Source organism: Topomyia yanbarensis, chromosome 2 (assembly GCF_030247195.1).
Source record: "Topomyia yanbarensis strain Yona2022 chromosome 2, ASM3024719v1, whole genome shotgun sequence".
Classification (NCBI taxonomy): domain Eukaryota; kingdom Metazoa; phylum Arthropoda; class Insecta; order Diptera; family Culicidae; genus Topomyia; species Topomyia yanbarensis.
Genome location: NC_080671.1, coordinates 307,780,997 through 307,803,675, shown reverse-complemented (window position 1 = coordinate 307,803,675; position 22,679 = coordinate 307,780,997). Strand labels below are relative to the sequence as shown.

Genomic DNA, 22,679 nt, shown 5'->3' with positions numbered 1-22,679 from the left:
AAACAATTTTTTAATTTATTATGTGTCTAGTGTGTGTGTATTAAACAGCACTGGAAATTGAGGTTTTAGCCAATTATTTTGAAATCCCATAAGTTGCACGCTTCACAAACTTCAACCCCGTTTATGCGGGATACTTTTTTGTGCCGATATGTGTTCATGTGTGCTTTGGTACTGGAGGCGGGTGGGATGAATAATTCAACTATATTTATTCATTATATCTGCAATTTATAGCACCACTGAGTCCAACCTGTTTTTTTGTTATTAAAGTTTTTAGTTACATTTTGGATACATCCGGGTTGGCAGTGTTGTAGCTGAAGCCATCGGTTCTGCCGGAAGCCAACCTCACTTCTTCTCGAACACGCGAAACAAGAGAAGAACTTAAAGTAGAAATAAACCACAATTTCAGATAGCCTTAGGGCAGGTTCGCTTCGAGTAATTAAACCCTGCTTCAAATGGTGGCGGTCCCACACCAGGGAGCGACCGACGGTGCTCTCGAAAGCACAGTCCCTATTACCCTGTCGCTCGGTTAAAGTTATATAACTGATACATAGTTCGGGGTTGGATGCAGGCAACAACGAGAACGCAAATTGCGAATGGGAAATAGTTTGCCCTGTTTCACTCGCCTATTCATGGTTTGCTGGGATTCTCTGGTAGTACCGCTGTTCTTCTGACCTGCTGCCGATTTGCTCGTTTGATCGAGAAAATAAGCGGTGCAAAATGAATCGAAAAATTGCGGAGAAGCGCTTTTCATTAAATTCAATTGTAAACTAGGAATTAGCGATAATACTGTTTCGTTTGTCTGAATGGATTTTTCCATTTGTTTTATTTTTTTGTTCAGTTCAATCGAGACACGTGAACCGGCAGCTTAATCTAATTCAGCATAATATGGTATTTTTTTCTTCATGGGAGTGAGTCACTAAACATTCAATTATATGATGTGGAACTGTTTGCATATAAATTTCTGCTTATCGGATAGCATATAAAAGCATTGAATGATATGATGGGTTACAGTTCGCTTATAATATTGAAGCGGTCTGAAAGTAAATAAATTAATTAAATTCAACAAAATTATCTCAGCTTCAATGGAGACTCGTTGTTCATTGTGGCTAATTAGCCACCATGCGCTTCGGTCCGTGGTTTTACAAATAAGAAATCGGTAAATTTTTATGTGTTATAATATAAACACCAGAAGATGTTACTACCAATAATAATAACAATGATTCAAGAGAATTTATATTGTCGAAACAATTTTTAAAAAATTTCTCTTTATTATTTTACTATTGCATAAAAATATAGTTTTTAAACGCTTCCGAGCGTACATCAAAGGTCCGAACAGCCCCAACCCTTGTTCAGTTCGGTCCACCCATTTCTTAGCGATTTCTTGTAATGAAAGTAAAAATACAAAGTCAATCCCATTATATTTTTTAAATTTTAATTAATTTATTCATAAAAGTAAGTCATTAACAGGCCGCAATCGACCCCAATGATGTCCTAACCTAAAAAATCTTTAAAAAAATCAAAAACCTTGTCCTTATAACATTACGAGTCAAATTAAAGTCAAATAGGTGTATCACATGATTAAATGTTCTTTGTAATCCTGTGATGGCCGCATTCGCTGTGTGGTTGAACCGCCGAAGAGGCACTCTCAAAAGAGCTTTGCAGCGCTACGCTTTAGTTCTAGCTTGGACGTTTAATCGTTCCACCAAAGTTGGAGAATCGAGGTATGCTGACAACAGATCGGCTACAACTAGAACTCTTGCTGTGTTTCTGCGATGCTGGAGGGTGTTAAGTTGAATTAGTTGGTAGCGGTTCTCGTAGCTAGGTAGACGAAAACTTGTGTTGGATACCTTCAACCCGGTCACAACCGTTCATATAGTGCGGACTCTAAATCGTCGAACAATACTCGACAGATGATCGAACTAGGGAGCAGTACAGATTCTTTAGGCAGTAGATATCCGTGAAAGATTTGGCAGCACGGAAAATGAACCCCATGTTTCGCGATGCCCGGAAAGTGAATTTGGAATCTAACATCACTACAAGATCCTTCACACAGCATTCTCGCGAAATAAGCAGTCCTGAGAGATTGTAGACGAAATTAATAGATTCTGTTTTCCTCGAGAAGGTGATTGCAGAACATTTTTCGAGATTTAGAACCACTCGATTATCGATACACCACTCGCTAAAGACATCGAATTATTTCTGCAGGATGTGAGCGTCTGCTAAAGTTTTGATACGGTTGAATATCTTCACTTTCAAATTGTTGGAAATAAATGTTTCACTATTGCCATCTACGCAACTGTTCGCTACACGTGTTTGACAGCTGCACTCCAACTGCATTGCTTCGACCACTGCGCCACCTACAAACGTTTTCCAAATGTTTTTCAGACGTCGAATTTATTCGGAATTTCAGTAGCGGGTATTTACACACAATTAGAATCGAGCCTAAACGTCTGTTATCTGTGGTAATAATTTCATGTCTGTGCAATAAATGTTGTCTATTGAACATCGGAAAAATTGCCCAAAACATGATCCCGGAAGCTATATGCAACCTGACCAAATTCGATTGCGTATAATGGAAGACGCAACCTACGATAAGGCCGCCTTCAAACAGCTTCCTGGGCAGGAGCTTTATACGGCAATCGGAAGCGATAAGTCCACTGACATTTTCAAGTATGTGGAACTGACGAAGTTCGCTATGAAATATCTAGTGTGGCAGGCTATCTGTATCTGTGGCTTGAAAAAACGACATTTACATATCAACCTTTAAAATGTTTGTTGACGAGTGTTTGGAACAATGTCCGCTGTCTTTGCTGAAGCAACATAATTGTTCCGCATATTTTTTTTTATTTCGATCATAGAGGTTCTAACCTTAAGATCATTCGCCTTTTCGGGTTAGAAAAATCTCTTATGAAAAATTTCTAACCCTATGTGCGCTGCGTACAAGGCAATCGATTTACCAACTACGCTACGCCCACCCCCTTGTTCCGTATACTTTTGGCCGGATATGGTAACCTGCTATTACGAAAAAGGCTATGGAGTTATAACGCGCCAGAGCTCCGCCGAATTAGCGATTAGGTCGAGGTCAAACAGAGCCCAACGAAGACTAAAGCAATGTTGGAAGTGATTTTCAGTTTAAGGCCCACTGGTGTCTTGTGGATGAGGTGACTGTACAGAATCTGACTGCAGGTGTTAAACGGTCAGTCTTTCTTCTGTATTTGACCCTAATTAGCATTCACTTATTTCTACCAAAATAACGGCCACTCACACAAAGTTTCTGCGAACCGGGGAGCCTTGTGCATGTAAGTTACTGCTGCGTGTTGTAAACCATTTTCTTCGCGCTAATACATTAGCTGTGTTGTTCACAATTTGGGAGGCTTACTTGGGTGCCCGCTCTGTCACACCCTGACGCTCGCTCCCACACTCCATGTGAGGCTTACTTGTGTGCTTACCTCCAACATGCCATGTGAGTGTGCTGACTCTAGCATACCATATGAGACTGACTTGGACGCTCACCCTCCACTCCTCTACCACGCTACGAGGTATCAATAGCGATAGGTATCCACATTCTACGCTACGACCCTCCCATCTTGGCATGTGCAGTCCATACATCCATACTCTTCTGCCATGCTTCGGTGTGACTACCGCGGTTGTTTCCCACTACGCCACACTTGCCTCAGCAGGAGCAGACCATTCGCTCACTTCTTCACGCTCAGCCCTTTTCGCTCTAACTAACCAATCGCTAGTTAATCATGCTTGTCGTCTGTTGCTCGGCGTGCCAGATTCTCTGCAACCTGTAGGAAATCTGAGCGGTTGCAGTTGAGACTGCGTTCCACTTCTCCACTGCTTGACACATCCTCTGGATAAGGGTATGAGGGGTTGTGTCCCAGCCGCAGAATTCTAGCATTGCTCTTTTTTCGACATCGAAACGAGGACATACGAACAGTATGTGCTTCGCAGTTTCGTCAACACCTGAGCAGTCAGGGCAGACGGGGCCCTCCGCGTGTCCAAACCTGCGGAGGTACTGTCGGAAGCAGCCATGGTCTGACAGGAATTGTGTCAGATGGAAGTGAACTTCCGCATGGGGTCTACCCAACCAGCGCGATATGTTAGATATCAGCCGGTGGGTCCACCTACCTTTAGAGGAGTTATCCCACTCGCGCTGCCATCTTGCAACCAAAGCCACCCTGATACGTTCGCGGACTCCTCTAGTGCCACGCAGCTCAAAACACTCCTCGTCTTCCCGGATGACCAGGCCGATTGGTATCATGCTCGCTATCACGCAGGATGCATCGTGAGATACCGTGCAGTAAGCAGATATCACTGTGAGACACATCAAGTGGTAGGTGCTCTCCAGTTTCCGAAGGTAACTGGTTACCCCCAGTGCTCTCGCCCAGAACGGGCCGCCCTACCTAAGGATAGATACGGCAAAGCCTGCAGGAGCCTACGTCTACTGGCGCACACCTTAGAGCTGTTGGACATCATCCTTGATAATGTCGCAACAGCCGTCAAAGCCCTCTTGCAAGCATAGTCGGCATGGCTGCCGAAGGTCAGCTTGTCATATATGACGACCCTAAGAATCTTCAGATTCCGCTTTGAACTGATCACGACTTCTCCCACTTGAATATCTGCATGTTGTATCGACTTGCGGTTGTTGACGATAACCACCTCCGTCTTATGTTGAACGAGCTTCAGACCTCTCGCGCTCATCCATTCCGTCACAGTGCTGAGCCGAAGATCTTGACACCAGGAGAGAACTTTAGTCTCAGAACCCCGTCATACATAATTCCGGGCCCAAAATCGAGCCTTGTGGGACTCCTGTGGTAATAGGAACACTTCTATGACCGGTATCGGTCTCGTATAGTAGTACACGGTTCTGTAAGTAGCTTTCCAAGATCCGGTACAGACCCACCGGCAGACTAAGCCGGCGCAAAAGGAGCGCGATGGCCTCCTAGCTTGTGTGTGTCACTAACGCACAGTATCGAATACCTTGCCTTTTCCGTTGGATCGCTGTCTCGGCGGTCTTGACTACTGAGTTGATTGCGTCCACCGTGGACTTTCCCTTTCGAAAACTAAACTGGTTACTTGACAGGCCGTCCATACCTTCTGAGTACGGGGTTAGCCGGTTGAGGATGATCCTCCCACCCATCCCTCTGTTCGCCGGTTGGTCGCCCAGCGACTTCCCGGTCTTCAGCAACAGTTCCAACTTCTGCCTCTTCCATCTATCGGGAAAACGGCACTCGTCAAGGCATCTCTGCATAGCTAGCCTGAACATGTTTGGGTTCGCTATGATTACTGCCTTGAGAGCGCTGTTTGGAACTTCGTCAGGCCCTGGAGCTTTGTTCGTTGCTAGGGAATTAGCCACTGCGAGTGACTCTTCATTCGTCACCGGAGCCACCATTTTGGCCGCACTCACAATGCCTTGCGACGCAGGAGGCCAGGGACTTGTGGCTCGAGACGGGAAGAGTACTTCAATAATCCTCGCCAACCGGTCCGGTGACCGTTCGGGGGGTGAAGAGCCCACTTGGTCTTAGCCATCACGATCCTGTAGGATTAGGCGTTAGCGCCCTTGCACAGGTTGTCGAAACACGCTCTCTTGCTGCTCTTACTCGCCTTATTAAGGGCCAATTTTGCAGCTCGAAACAGTTCACGGAGGTCCGCTCTTACATTCTCAGTGCGGGCTCGTTGCATCCGTCGGCATTGAGGCAGGCTGATCGTAGGGCTGCAATCTCGGCACTCCACCAATATACCGGGCGTCTACCATTTCTTGGCAGGGTTTTCCTAGGTATGGTGGCGTCGTACGCGCGTGATAGGACAGCTACCAGCGCATCCCCGCTGGTGTTGGCCTCCAGTCCCAGGGCCGCGGTGAAATCTTCGCTGTCGAAGTGATTAGTCTTCCACCACCCGTCGAAGTGATTAGGCAGGGATCACCCATCCTCGGATGCTGCACACCATAGTTCATCCTAAAGCGTATTGCTAGGTGATCACTATGGGTGTAGCCCTTGTCTACCCTCTAGTCCATGTCTGGAACCAGACCCGGGTTAACAAACGTTACGCCAATCAATGACTCGACTCCATTCCTACGGAATGTGCTAGAGGAACCATCATTGACTAGCACTGCGTCGAGTTTCACAAGTGCCTAGAGTAGCGCTTGGCCCCTGCTATTTGTATAGCGGCTGCCCACTCCACTCACCAAGCGCTAAAATTTCCCGCTATGACGAACGGCTTCCGACCTACTAGGTCGGACGAGAGCCTGTCGATAATCTGGTTGAACTGTTCTATAGGCCACCTTGGTGGGGCATAGCAGCTACAGTAGTCGCCACAGCAGCTGCTGGGCAGATGCACCGTGGTTAAGATTCAGCTGTGTTACTTGCACGGCTTCTTCTTACTAGCCTCACCGAAGGAACACGAAGGTCTACCCATAATATGATTACGGCCTTGCTTCTTACTGGCGCAGATAAGGCATTTTGGTACCCTATCGCATTTCTACGCCTTGAGACCCTCCTCACAGACACAACTTACTTCTGCCTGGACCCTTGCAGTCGTAGGACTAATGGCCGGACTCTTGGCATCGATAGCACCTGTCTACTGAAGGCTGATGGGGTATGCTTACCCGAGCAAAGTCCAACATCTAAATTACAGCAAATAGACAACATATTTTGATATCAAGCATCAAATTGAAATCTTATTTTGATATCAGTTTTAACTTTTTTATATATGACATCATATTTTGATCTCATTTTGATGTGCTTGCATTTTTAGAAAAAAATGTTTGTTTCTATTTCTTTGACAAACATTAAATTGATTACTTATTTTGTTATCAATGAAATATTTCACCACCTCAATTAGTTTTCAATTTGCTTTCACTGATAGCATAAATAGTTTTCTGTTTGATGTCGTAGTGCAATTTTTCTGCTTTCGATTTTGATCTTTTAACCGTTAAAACGACCAAAATGATAACAACCTGAGCAATCATTCCCTACTGCATCAAAATATCAAGTTTAGTTCTCAATTTGATATCAGACTCTGCTCGGGTACTGGGCATACTGGCCAGCCGATCTTCAGCTTCCCTCTCTCGATGACCTTTTTGGCTTCCGCAACTGATAGTCTGAAATAGGCAACCTGCGTGCCTCTCTTAGGCGTACAGAGGTCCGCTCAATCTTCACGCTACACTGCTCCATGACGGCAGAGACGACGTCGTCTGCGTTCATAACCTCATCCAGTTGCGTGCACTGGAGGGTCACTTTCGCACCCAACGACCTCACCTGAGCACCGTCACCCACGTCTTAGGCTGCGCACATCCTGTCCTAGGGCCGAGAGGCTTTCGGCCGCCTGCATCGATTTGAGGACGTCGGCATACTTATTCTTGTCGGTTTTCACCAACAAAGCTTCTCCTCTGTCCTTGACCTTCTTTGCGGACCAAGGTGTGTTTGGCTTCCACTTACCACGGCTAACCAGCTGCCTGGCACTTTGCGCCCGGTTGGTGCCTTTCGCCGTCTTGGTCCGAGAAGTCACCTTCTCGGATCAACGCCCTTCGGGATACTTTGCACCCCGGTCTGCACCGTTCAAACGACGTATGGCATTGCTTCGCGCACTTTTGCCTAGTGACTACGTGGGCTGCTTCGGGTTAAGCGCAGTCTTGCCCTCTTTGGCCGTCCAAGGATGGTGAAGGCCTCAGTTTGGGTGCCTTTATCGGCCTTCTCTCTTTTCCCGTCATCCGTCTGATATAAGCATCCTGTTCTTGTCTTGCGACTCGAACAGCCTGGCGGAGCACCAGCAGGTTCTGTTTCAGTTCCTTGCTGATGTTCTGTTCTCCGCTTATAAACCTGATGATATTATCGAGTTGCTTGACTACAACCCGTATCGCGGGTAGTGGCCCGCCGAGCGTGTTGATAGAGCTATCCCCTAGCACCACTTAAGAGCTTCTGGTGCTTTTGGTTGCAGCCACCGTCGCTCCGCTGTCCTCCCTCAGGGAGGAGACCTCGCCAAACCCCCTTTGGCAATGGGGTTCACCACCTCCATCGCCAAACTGATGTTCACAGTGTTCTTAGTGTTTTCCGCTTTGTTCCCAAGAATAGTTAGGGAAAGAAAGACAACCCTGTCAGAGCCCCGCTTGACAGGGTAAGGGTAAAAATACTGTTGGGTGCGCCCCGGTGCCCCACAGGCTCCGTGCGCGACTTGGTATTTGTCAATACTTCGGATCCCAGTCCTTCTTTTACGTAGAGTTGGGGTTCGAAGCGTTGATGCCCCTCCCCCGCCATTCATCCCTCGGCACGGGTCGCATCACACCTTGGATTGGGGCATAAATTTTACGGTTCGGGCTTTGAGGCCCGCCCGTTGGCACCCTCTCATTCCGATGCTACAGTAGAAGGCTGTTAGCACCCAGCCGACGCCGGTCTAACGATCAAATGTCATCGATAGACTCACGTGAAGGCATGAAATAGGAAACTTGTGAGTACGATGATATCTCACCATTTGACAGCACAACTGTTATTAGTCGCCTCTTACGACATGGGCAACAGAAACCCAGTGGGTCAATTCTTTGCTGAAATACTGCAAGAGATTTTAGTCACCACCGGATACGGCTGAGTTTCTCACGTGGTGTAACTATATATATATGCCACTTCCTTGACATTGAGGTCCGTTTTCTCTTTTAGTAACAATTCAACAATAGGTCAAAGAGATTTTTTTCAGTTAATCGAAATTATATTTTCCCGCTTTATAGGCACTTTTTTGTGGCTGGTTCATTTATTCGTTATATTACTGTTTGTAAAGATCGTTTTAAATATTGCATTTCTGCTTGTTGCGAAAAAGTTTTAAGCTTGAATATCCAACCGGAAAAGATATTTTTTCGTGGACCCCCATAAATCTTTTCACGCCCCCAAGGGGTCCGTGGACCCCAGATTGAGAATCGCTGGTCTAGTCTGGCACAGCCATTCGTTGTCTGAAAAGTTATTGCTTAATTCACACACACACACATCGTCGTAAACAGGTATGATGTGTACCTGATTTTGTTTGAATTTGAGTTATTCGTAGACAAAACAGCGTCACTTTGTTTCGTTGTAGAAATTCTTAGGTACAAATACCAATAAGGAATAATTGTGTACAATACAGCCTGTTGGGCAAAGACTCGATATGCAAAATTAACTAATGCTGCTACAAACAAACTAATTAAACATCAGCGTGTATTTTAGTTCAATTTGCACGGCAAGTTATGTTGGTATAATGCAGTTTCTAAAACTACTAAATGGTCTGTAATGCACAGAAGGCAATTATAAATGTGAACGAAAGAAATGCATTGTTTGCATTGGGAAACAGTTTTCGAGTGTATTATACATGAAAACACTTGAGAATATTAAAAAAAAAAACATTGTAAATAAAATATTTAACATTTGTTAGTGTACCTTAACAATCTGTCACTTGTAGGTTTTTTTGAATTATTGGTTTATTTTGTAAATGCTTATGTAACGTAATAAGTAGAAATGTGTAGGTGCGATGTGATGCACAGTTCAGCATTTCGTTTCAAATGTGACAACGAATATTGCTGCCAACGAACGAGTATTTTTTTTAAATAGAAGAAAAAACTCGTCTATCGTTGAACCCAGACATGATACATAGTAGCAGAGTTACTGCTCTCATACCCAACCTGAGCGCCAAGAAATGATGGACCGGCGAATCCAATGCCGAGTGAACCGCAAGCCACCTTCAACATAATAAAAAGCCATCTTTCGAATTGCATCAACATCGTATACATATTTCCCGAGACGGCAGTAGTTACCTTTAGACCGAGACCACCCCGCTGAGAAGATACAGTACGGTGTGCAGTCAATGGGCACAATCCTTGCCAGAAAATCATTCACCGAACGAGGTCGACTTATTTCCCCTTGGTTGGTGTGCATCGCGACGGAAGTATTCCTCTTTGGTCCATTGTGCTCATGTCGGACCTGCGTTGAACTTTTGCAGACTGGGATTTTGCCTCTGCTTTCACATGCATTCAGTTATGTGCCCAACATGTAGGTATTCTAGTTTCACCATCTTTGTACCGATGTAGTCCACCCATGAATTGCTGCCCATGTGCATCCTGAGATCCGGCTGTTTTTTTTCTATGGTGCCCTGTAATATTGATTGGACCACATCAATGCTTCGGGCTACTCCTGTATATCTTGGATTGAATTCCCGGAACTTGTTCATACGAAGAAAGTGTTTAAACCCATGTCCAGTTCTAAAAAAGGACGTAGCATGTATGTGATTTGGATAATCTTTCGGTTGCAAAAGTTTTACTTCGGAGCTATGTGAACATACGAAGGTGTATCATTTGATATCAAACGTGCTTTATACTCTATCTCTTAATACGAAGATAGTAAAAATAACCAAGAGAGATAGATCATAGAAGCTCAGTAAACATTTTAGGAGCGGGATACGGATGCTACCTAGAAAAAAATATTGGTCAAAGAAGAAATCGAATGCAAATTATGCAGCAAAGTTAATTATTTTCTTTTCTACATTTTAACGACATTCAATTAGCAAGAGATTACTGGGTATGGTAAGTTATGAAAATTTAGAGCCAGTAATCACTAGCTAATTGAATGTCGTTCAAATATAAAAAAGAAAATGTGACTACATGTAGTCAAAATAAAAAAGAAAAAAGTTAATTATGTCGGTTTATGTATTCCTTAGACGTATTATCTATGTTGTCGGTTCATGTAATCCTTAGGTTGTGCGTGATATGATATTTTAAATTAATCCAGAGAATTTATTGAATATACTTTGAATGAGCTCACGCAACATGTGTGCCCATTTTACCCCTATTCCTCCCACAATACAAGTGTGAAATTGTACCTTACTCGACATTTGAATGGTGGATATTCAAAGTCAATTTTTCAAAATTCGTTTTATTTATTTATTTGAAACTATAAGCTGATGCCGTCATTTTGACGAGAAGAGCAAGTCAAAATTTGCAATAGTTTTATTGTGACAATTTTTCAAAAATTGCAATTTAAACCTTTTCGGTTACATTTCTCTCAAGTTAAATATTCCGTCTTGATTTTGACGTATAAATTAACGTTGAAAATTGCCAAATCGTGCGTTTGATTATATTTTAGCATTAGTTTACAAACATTTTGGTTCATGAAACAATGTTGTAGCACCTATATTTTCGGAGAAAAGCATGGTTAACTGCGCCGCGAAAAACAAGAACTGCCGCATCAGCGGCAAAGATTACTTTGGGAAAACGCATTCCAGCGAAAGTGATTTCCAAAGACCTAAGTCGTTTCTTGTGGTATTTAACGTTATGTTATAATTTATTAAAAAGGTTGATCCAAAGAAATAATGCATACACACTCGAATCTCGTCTTATCGGCAAAGAAGTACCAAGAGAAATTCGTTTTATCGACAATCTCGAAATATCGGCCAACGAATTCATGAAAACAAATAAACAAATGTCTGTGTATGCTTTATATTATTTATTATGTGAGCGTTTATTGATGCATCATGATTATTGAAATGCTAAAAATGATTCAAACCTCTCGCGAAGCTCATTTCTTTGACTTCTATTTCGTGACGCTAATGGTTGATATACAGTTTTGAGCTACCAGACCCTCTCGATTTATACGTGTTCAAATTTCAAGTACAGTCGCATTTTCCTTGGTTTTAATCGAAATTTTTTCAAACTTTAATAAGTTTCGTATTATTTTATAATAAACAAACAATCGTGAGTTTTTGTTTTTAATATAATAAATGAAAAATGCGAGTGTTTTTCTGTACTCCTGTAAAAAATTGGAAAGGGCAGTTATGCGACTTTAAATATCCACCCTTCATGGATTGTACATAGTTAGAATGACCTCACGAAGCAGGTATACTCGTTTCACCCCACGCGAGTGAAGTCGCGTTTTTAATGCTCTTTTCCCATTGCACAGAGGGGCAGTAACGAAATTTAGGAAGACAAAACCTCTAGCGCTTTGGGTTTGCATTGTTTTTACTTGCTATGTTCAGCAAAGTATGTTGGTTTTATCTGCGCTTTATTTGAAACATGTAAATTAATTTGGATTTTCACCGAAATTTTCGATTTTTTTGGATTTTCGGCGCTCCAATGTTAACTTATTATTTCGCATTCTAGAGGTTTGGTGTCTTCAGCAGAGTTTTAGAGCGTTCAAAACTACGGCAAGTTGACGAAGACAGTTAAGCTCTATGTTGTCAAGCAACAAACTTATAGTGATTATTATAAAATTTCACTGAAATTCACGTTTTTCTGTAATATTTGGTTGATTTTCTTTCAATTTATTACTCACAACATTACGATTCTATCAGAACTGATAATTTGCGTCTATTATTGAAGACTTTGTGAGTTTTCAACACGTTTCAAGTAAAATATCACCAAAAATATCGAAAAAAAATTTAATTTTAAAAATTATATTTCTCAAAAAGTTGCAAGTTTCGGCAAACAATCATCAACGTTTCTAAGTCTACTATATATGTCCTACCAAATGTGGAAATACGCCGGGTACATATTTTAATATAATTGTGATATCTTGTTTTGAAGTATTGAAGGTTCACCGCCCGGAAGCCGTATTAATGGTTCTCTAACTGAGCTGCCGCTGATGCTCAAAGACGGTTTCGCTAGAATTTCTGAACGTGGTATACTCATTGAATTCGCGCGACTGTCAGAAGGGTAAACATCTATCTCAGTGGAATACATTCATACGCGCTACATCAATGTTACCATACTGGAACGAAACTAGTAAGATAATACCTTTAGTGCTCAAAGTAAGGCGCAGATAAAACCAAGATACTTTGCTTAACAAAGTAACTAAAAAAATGCACTCCCAAAGCGCTAGAGCTTTTGTCTTGCTAATTTTCGTTCCTGCCCCACTGTGCACTGTGCACTGTATGTAGTTTATAACTGCAAGTAAGAATAAGAAAGAATTTTATCGTCTACTACTTTGTCGAAGACTAAAAATCAATCAAACTTCCTTGGGAGAAATGATTAGACTTTGAGTGATGTGATGTCTTAGTTAGTTTTGCATGAGGCCTAACAGCACAGGGTGGTGAACCACTAGTCAATTCCTAAGACCTTTTTGGGCGAAATAATGGTTGTCCGATTTGGTTCAAATTTAAAGCAGATATTCCAGTTTGGACTATGAATCGGCTCAGGGGTGGGTCGATTCAGTTCTCAAAATACGTTTTTTTTCTGAGCAGTCTAATCACAAATCCAGTACCATTATTACAGTTCTCGCCGAAAACAGCCACAATCATCAGAAGAAACCAAACATTACAGCCAGAGTTGCAATCAATACACCATTCAAACTAGAGCTTTCATTACCCGACGGTTTTCTGCTTGTCGAGATTCGAGAAATAAAAATCCAACAGTTGTTTGCAGACAAAACCGGTAGTAACAGAATTTGTGGAATAAATGGGTTGTCACCGAGAAAGGATGAGACAACCGCAAATGATAATTATATGGTTTGAAAATGTTTACGAGTTCAAACATAAAATAATAAAGTTCAGTTGGCAAATAATAATCCAATTCACTGCACTATTAAAGCCATATCGATACCAGAATTCTTATTGTACTGAATATTTTGGCGTAATGACTCCTTTTTCTCAAAAGCTTATTTCACAGGCAATTGAAAATATTTGCTCAAGACCACTAGAGTTGCATTAACTCATTTGTGTTTCCGATGTAAACGATGTAATGCAACAAATTACAATTGCACTTTTTTATGAAATCAAGACTATTTAATCTGCGAAATACTAACAAAATATTATTGACCATTAATGCTGACTTCAATCGCATAGTGTTTTTAACGTCGTTTTCGTGCTCAAAATTATTTGCTTCTAAACTTTAGAAGTATAATTTGTTCGGAGAAGTTGTTGCCCTTATGATTGCGTATCCACAGGAGTATAATATTTAATGATTAATTAACCTATAAGTGATATACGAAATTTATTTTCCGAACTAATTAGGATGGAGACTTTGTGTCTTCTGCAAATATTCCTACAACAGAAATTGATGAAGACACCAGATATCTATCTTTAATAGTTTACAAGTTGTGGAACATACTATATGGAAGACACCTTAAAATTAGTTTTTTCATTATAACTTTTTTAGACATTCTCCCATCTTCTTGGAATTTTCCACGGTGTCGAAACACATATTTTTGCTGGTCATGGTTAAAAAGATATTTCAAATTTTACGATATCTTTGGGGTAACTTCCAACTTAAATAACTCGTTAAGGAGCAAAAAGGAACAAACAACATCATAACATACTGAAAGTACTAGCTTTTTACTTTCATACTTTACTTTTAGTTGCCCGATTGTTAGTCGCCGCGATTCTCCCCGAGTGTTATGTTCAAAACAATATTTCATTGCAGTGGTATAAAATGAAATATTCAACCGCACTTTATAAATTAGATAAATAAATTTATTTTTAATACCGTCAAACGGGGTAACTTGCAACAGCGGGGTAACTTGCAAGTTGCAACACTTCAACATGTTTCTGTTCAGATTAATTTAACAACGCTAATAATAGTGTTTGCAATTTAGCATTATAGCTGTCAAAAGCAAGCATATGTTAAAAGATAATCATGTACTACCAGTCATTATTTTCGGTTTTTTTAGCGCGACAGGGTAATCTTCTGTATTTCGAGATATTTCAATAAAAAACAAACTGAAATGTCGTGCTTTGGTCCACTTCAATGATAAGAGCATTTCATTTGTAACTCTTACGTACAGATCGAGTATACAACAACAAACGTTACTGTTTGATACATGTTTGTTTACCCTCTCAAATATATGCAAGATAACGATTTAACTATATTAACTACCCATGTGGGGTAACATGCAACAGTATTTTGTCTTATTGCTATTATGACTCTAGCCATCTGGCTGATTTAGCGTTTCAAATAATAGTCTGTATAGCATTTTGAATCAAATTTTAAAGGTATAGCCTACAACTAGAATATGAAAATGCTCCTTAAATACAGAACAGTACCAGGAAGTCGTCTTTACGTGAACTTGCTTCTCTAGCAATACTAGAAAATGCTCAATTTCTATCTTCTTATACTCAACTCAGGAGTGGATCCAGAAAAAAATTTCGGAGCGGGTCCGAAATTTCGATTTTGAAATATTCAATGTACAATACGTAATATCTAATACCCCTCTTTTTAAAATCTGGTTTGGAATGATTTGGAATTTAGAATGAATTTAAAATAGAAACTATTTTAAAATTTCTCAATGAGATAAAAAAAATTCGGGATGGTCCGGACCCCCAGAACCCTTCCCCTGGATCCACAACTGACTCAACTGGATTGTTCTAGCATTTATAATAGTCCGATTGCATGGAAAAGATAGTCGTTGACAGTGTAAATTAATAGGTTATCTGTTATCAATAATATCTGAAGACAACAAAGATGTAGTATAATTTAGTTCTCGCCGTTCACTGATAGTTTCACTGCACTGTTCCAGTGGAATCTAATCACGTTAATTGCGATAGAACTGAAGTTATAGTTCTATGGATAATACTTGTTACTTACTAGTTCTGAAATGAAGGGTTAAAACCCTGTTAGCTAGTCTTTACTACGAATTTCTTGAATAAATCGAATGTCCCCGCTGTTCAAAAACGTTGTTGATTATAAACAACATGGGCATCCAAATTATAGTACATTTGGTCGCTGTTCTTTGTAAATAACATGGGTATCAAAATTATCGTACATTTGATCAATGTACTAAAGGTAAACAAAAATATACAGTAATAGACTTCAATGAAGTTCATGTGTTGCAAGTTACCCCATATGCGGGGTTACTTGCAACAGGCATAATTTTTGGCCATCGTGAAAACAGGGAATGATGCTTTGATTTGTAAAATACCATTTAGTAGTCTTTAACCCCGTTTGACGGTAATCGTTTTTTCCGTCATTTCATCGACGCTTTCTTCTTCCGTCAGAAGAGCTTTGGCGTCTTCTGAAAATCGTTTTATATTTTTTAGTCATCGCCGAGCTTCAGTCACGACAGGACCCACATTGTGAACAGGTGACGTTTATTAAGCTCCACTATAAATGTCGTGAAGAACATTAATATACTCCATAGCACTAATTACAATTGTTGCAAATCTGCTGGTGGGATTTCCGTCATTTTTTCAAGCTTACCAGTATCCACTGATTGCTTAAATTTAACTTGACACACTTTTCGAACACATGACATGCTATGTTTCGTGCTATGATCTTAATCAAAGTTCCCTTTTCCCTTTTTGGACATAGTATATTATCGATGAATATGTTTTATACAATTTACCATGAAAAGAAAAAGCTGCTTATCACAGTGCGCTTGAATAATTCTTTTTAAACCACTGCGATGGAATATTGTTTTGAACATAACAATCGGGCCACTATATGAATGTAAAAAGCTAGTACTTTCAGTATGTTATGATGTTGTTTGCTCCTTTTTTCTCCTTAATGAGTTATTTAAGGTAGAAATTACCCCAAAAATATCGCAAAATACTGATTATCTTTTTATATTCAACAGATAGGGTGTAAACAACTTTGTGGAAGATTCCAAGAAGGTAGGAGAATGTCTAAAAAAGTTATAATGAAATAAACTAATTTTAAGGGGTCTTCCATATAATATGTTCCACAACTTGCAAACTATTAAAGCTAGATATATAATGTCTTCAGAAATTTCTTTTGTAGTAACATTTGCTACGACATTGCTGAAGACACAAACTCTCAATCTTAATTAGTTCAGAAAGTAAATTTCGTATATCACTTTTAGATGAAATAATCACTAAACGATGTACTCCTGTGGATGCGCAAACATAATGACAACAACCTCTCCGAACAAACTATACTTCTAAAGTTAACGGCTTAGACGCTATTAATTTTGAGCACGAAAACGATGTTTTAAAATACTATGAATCGTTCGGATATCGAGACTCTTGTATTAAATCTTTTGCAAAAAATATAAATAAAACAAACTCGCGATGTAAAAATTGTAGTGATTCAAACTCTAAGAGGCCAAATCTGCAATCTACCCCGATCTCCTCCACAGATATCAACTGAATTGTATTGTAAAGTTTCCATTTATTAAGCTGAAACCAATTAATGAAATGTCGCTAGCAACTATTCTCACCCTCCTAGTAAACGAAAATTGTCAATTGAAGTGGTAAAAACCTGCGCCACCATATTTGATGACACCATCAACGGTTTCGGTTCCCATCAAAACCATCCAAACAAAAGCCCACTGCCTCCTACACCGATTCAGCGGGGAACTGAAAAGAGCTTCACGATGGTACCATAGAATAAACATGAAAGTGTAAAAACCATCGAAAACTGGAGGCCAGAAAAAAACGTGGATCGAAAATTTAAAAAGCCGCTGAAACTGAACCACTAACTAACTAGAGTAGGTACCTTTGATGACATATTTGCCGGAACGCTCTGCGGTGTGCTTGTTTGCGTTGTTTGCGACAGAAAAGCGTTACAGCGAGCATTTCCACCAAACGCTCAAGTTGGTGTAGATTTATTAAGTGCGCTCAAATTTGTTCAGCGAGGACTTTGGGAGTTTCTTTGATGTTGCGTGATTCATAAAATGATTCCCTTTGTTAAGTGCCATTGGATGTAATAATTAGTTTCCATTAGTTTCCGAAATAAAACAGAGCATATAAATAGAGGTATACTCAGATTTTAAGCTTTGTATTGTATTTTATGGTATTGGACAAAACATTTGTAACTGAGCTTTATTAACCCATTATTGTCCAACTTATTTTTCACGCGCATCACAAATTAAGTTTTCCGATCGGAAAAAATGAAGTGGTCATTCCAGTATAATTATTTCTATACTTGAAGTAGCTGATATAATAAGGAACAACCTGTGAAAATTTCAGATGGATCGATAAATTGGTTCTTGAGATATCGTGATCGCCGCGAATGAACTTTTCAACAAAATACAAGTCCGAGATAATCGAGTTTTACTGTCGGTGCAGCGAGTCAACGGTCTAGCGTATCAAACACTACGCGCCGCCTACTAGTGGTCGATGGGTAGCGGCCTTTGAATAGCTGTAACTCAAGATGTAGTATTCTGATCTTAATGAAATTTTGAGAAAATTTTCCTCAGCGTATGTAGTTTCAGAATATCTAATTTGCAAAAATTCGATTTTTTTCATCCTGACAAAAATGTGTAACCCCTTAAGGAAAAATTGATTGAAAACAAAACATAAACGCCAGTTTAATCACTCTAACTTCTCTAAACGTATTCTGCAAGAGTATATGAACAATATTAACTCATTGATAAAGGCTGGTCTGCGTTATTGTTTTAGTAATAGGAGTTCTTCTTAGCACCTACTATATATAGTAGGTTGGGCAATAATGGGTTAATAAGCTTCCTTGACTTTAATCGTTCTTGAATCGGTTTAGGAGTCTAGTTTCATTTTATACCATTACTCAACTTTTCAACGAAAGCACAATAATCAATTTTTCGCGTTTTATTCAAAACAATTGCAAAAACATAAACAATTTGAGAAAGTAAAGAATTTTACAATAAAAGTGTTATACCATTGTTATGCACCATCATATCACAGAAAATTCCTATTTCCTTTAAAAATAGGTATAAATTGTAATTTTCTAATTGCTACTTCAAAAGTTATAGCATTTAATATATTTTTCCTCCATATTTTCCCATAGTATCAATTTCAAAAAATTCAAGCGAAGTGGGAGGGGGGTCTAAAATTGTCCAAACGATGTGAAATTTGGCATCTGAGTTTATTTCGACATTTGTCATAATAGAAGAGGGGGGTGGGGGGCTTCGAGAATTCAAAAAAAAAATTGCAATTCCCTAGGTGTCACTTATCGTTACTAGGAAGTCCTTATTCAGATTTGTGTTCTGCTACCAATATGCTATATTAGGATCTTACTAGTATCAATCATAATGATCCGGTTAGTACTCCACAGTTGAGCTAGGGTGCTTTATGCTAAGATCCTTACTAAAATATTAGCGGAAGCAGATTTTGTTTTTTTCTTTTTATGGGGATTCAATAGAGCCGATCCCCTTATCTCCTACATCCTAGGCAAACTTCCGTTGCCCGTCCGGGCTTGCTTATTTGGGTATTTTAGTGGCTGTAGCAGTGAAACGAGAGAGTACCAACAACGGGCGGGCCTTAACACTCTAACCGTAAAGTTTCTACCTCAATCCAAGGTGTGACGCGACCCATGTCGAGGGGTGAATGGCAGAGGGCACTTGGAGGAGACTTAGTTTTGCGCCCCTTTGCCACTTTGCCTTTCTTTTTCAGTTGGGCCTTCGAAGAATGTTTCTTTATGTATATAGATTTGGCACACTTATCCGAACTAAGTTTGTAAATCAGATGAAGATACCAGCGCTCCTGGAATGTCGGCATCAAAGCCGTGGGTCTCATAATTATGTAATGTGTAAAATTTCTAGAAAAAGAAATAAAATGTTTCTTGTCCGATGGATCCTGTTGACACAGGGTGTTGTGGTGTGTTTTTTTCTTGGTGGTGAATCATTAGCTGCATTATCCGTCCACACATCGCTACGATATTGCTAAAAAATTCGCTAAATTCCCATCGCTTTCTTGTTGTACTTTATCGAATGTTCCTGTTGGTTTATTGTTTTTACGAGCCACTATTGAGTATTAGTCTTCTTCGGATGTGGGGGGAGTGTTGGTGTCCATGCGCGAAGCTAAACCGTCGCTGAGTCGGTTCGGAGGGGTGTGGATTTATTCCCCGATACAAATTGCAGCATGGACGCTTTTATTCGGAAGATAAAAGATTTGTTTGATAGCTCGATATAATGTCTGATCGAGGTGGGAGAGTTCTACATTGGTTCAGCATCGTTCCCGTTTGCCTCGACAACTTTTGCTCGCTTTTGATAGAGAGTTTTTTGTCAGAAACGAGTCAAATCTACTGTATCTACTGTACTGTACTGAAATGTACATACTAAGAAATGGGCGTGAATATATGGAACGAGTGGGAGTTCTGTAGTGCAGGTGTCGGAAGGTAACGGCTCGCTTGGGTCGGGCGTCGTGTTGGGATGTCGGGCGAATTTTGAGTATGGCTGAGAGTAAAAGGGTACTCTTCAAATATGGGTGTAATAATTCTATCGCTTTTAAAAATAGCGTGTAGAACCAATTGATAGCAAAAATGCTATTAGTTTAAGTGAATGTTTTTTTTCTCAAATATTTTCAACTACCGAATGTTGGAAACCATAGTATGCTACTTTTATTGTGTGCATTAGATCTATTTTCCGACTTTGGCTTTTGTAATTTGTTTGCTGATACATGAATTTGTTGCGTGAATCTCCAGAAATGGAGGTTTTTTGTAATGTAAGTCTGCGAGGGAGAGTCTCTTTTTGTTTACTTCCTCTTCCGCGAATTACTCGATCGCATTTCCGATTTCCCTTACATCTATCTTAAGACTAGAAATAAGATTCTATATACAATAGAGGGGGCAAAAGATTTTTTTATGAAAAAATTTTAAACAAGGGATTCAGTTTGATATACAAAAGGGGGAATAGTTTTTTACGAAATATTTTACAGTTATCTTAAAACTAACAATATAGTTTGGTACACAAAAGGGGGAACAAATATTTAAGAAAAATTTCACAGATGTCTTAAAGCTAGGGATACAATTCTATTTACAAGATGGAGGACAATAGTTTTAACAAACAGTAAAAATTACAGCTATCTTAAAACTAGGAATACAGAATACAAATTTGATTTTTATCGGAGACTTATGCTAAGATATTCAGAGGGAGGCTTATTTCCAAAATCGGTGTAGCAGCAGTTGTATCAAGGACAGGAGAGAGAAGGCGTAGATGGTGACCGGGAGAGAAGAGCAAAACTTGAAACTTTTGGGCAAACGGGAGATCAGCGAAACAAATTAGCGCCCCAGTCTAGTAGGCCGGATTGGCGGATGGTATTCTTCGGACCTGCGGGGAATCCTTCAAAAGTCATCGGACCTCAAGTCGCTCTCGCTTCAGTTTCTTTCTATGCAGGCATAGTGGTAAGGGCGACGGCGGTTACATAGTGGCACTCTGGAGCTGATCGGTTCCACAAGGTAGGAGGAAACTTCTAAAAATGAGAATAAAAGAGAGGGGCTAAATTGCGAAACTTATCGTTGTTATGAACGTGTAAATAAGGGACAAATAGAGGAGATCGCGATTTGTCAGCATATCTCGAACTGGGACATTGGGTGGTCTACCTCGGGGCGGAAGGGAATCCTTTAACTGCGACCTGGCGTCCAAATACCCTGCGCATACCCAGACAACGTGCTCGATGTCGTGATAGCCCTCGTCACAAGCGCACAGAGTACTTTCCGCATGCCCAATACGCCGCAAATTCCCTTCCAAGGTGTAGTGGTAGGACATAAGTCGGGACATTATACGAATAAAATCGCAACCCACATCCATCGCCCTGAACCAAGGCTTCGTTGATACCTTTGGGATAATTGAATGTAGCTATCGTCCAAGTTCACCATTGCTCCACGAGGTTTGCCAACTGTTGAGTGTCCTCTGACGACAAATACTAAAAAAATCGATGAAGTAGATTGGTCTTTCGTATATGTCACCATCTAATGCGCCCACCTTTGCAAATGAGTCGGCCTTTTCATTGCCCGGGATAGAACAATGAGAGGGGATCCAAAAAAGGTAATCTGATAAGATTTTTCAGATAACGTACACAAGGAATCCCGTATCTTCCCCAGGAAATATGGGAATTTCTTTTTGGGCTTCATCGCACGAAGAGCCTCGATAGAGCTAAAGCTGTACGAAATGATAAAGTAGTGGGCAGAGTGTCGATGATCCCAAGGGTGTACTGAATTGCAGCTAACTCTGCGACGTAAACTGAAGCGGGATCATTGAACTTGCATGAAGCGGTGATAGTATTGTTGAAGATAGCGAAGCGAGTGGACCTATCGAGATTTAATCCGTCAGTGTAGAACATTTTGTCACAGTCGACTTCTCGGAATTTATTATAAAATATATTGGGGATCACTTGCGGGCGTATATGGTCCGGGATTCCACAAATCTCTTCCTTCGTGGATGTGTCGAAGAATACAGTAGAATCAGAAGTATCCAGGAAACGAACACGGTTGGGAGTATACGAAAATGGATTAATGCTCTGTGCCATGTAGTCGAAGTACAAGGACATACATCGGGTTTGAGAATTAAGCTCGACGAGCCTCTCGAAGTTTTCAATCACCAATGGGTTCAGAATGTCGTATTGGATGAGCAATCGATATGAGAAATCAATTTTTTAGCGGAAGAATGCCCGCCAGCACTTCGAGATTCATCGTATTGGTCGAGTGCATGCAACCCAAGGAGGCAATGCGCAAGCAACGATACTGGATTCTCTCCAGTTTTATGAAGTGTATGTTCGCAGCGGAGCGGAAACAAAAGCACCCGTACTCGATCACCGACACTATCGTTGTTTGGTATAACCTGATCAGGTCTCCTGGGTAGGCACCCCATCATGTTCCAGTTATTATCCGGAGAAAATTTACACTTTGTTGGCGTTTCTGTTTCAGATACCTAATGTGACATCCCCAGGTACCTTTAGAGTCGAACCAGACCACGAGATATTTAAATGTGAAAACCTGATTGATCGTTGCACCCATTAATAGAAGCTGGAGTTGCGCCGGCTCACGCTTCCTAGAAAAAAACAACCAACTCAGTTTTCTCCGT

General features: G+C 40.6%; 1 protein-coding gene across 3 annotated transcripts in view; it reads right to left on the bottom strand.

Moving 5' to 3' along the window:
* Positions 1–22,679, bottom strand: part of LOC131683510 (protein eva-1 homolog C) — a 459,719-nt gene that overhangs the window by 295,337 nt on the left and 141,703 nt on the right. The window lies entirely within an intron of this gene.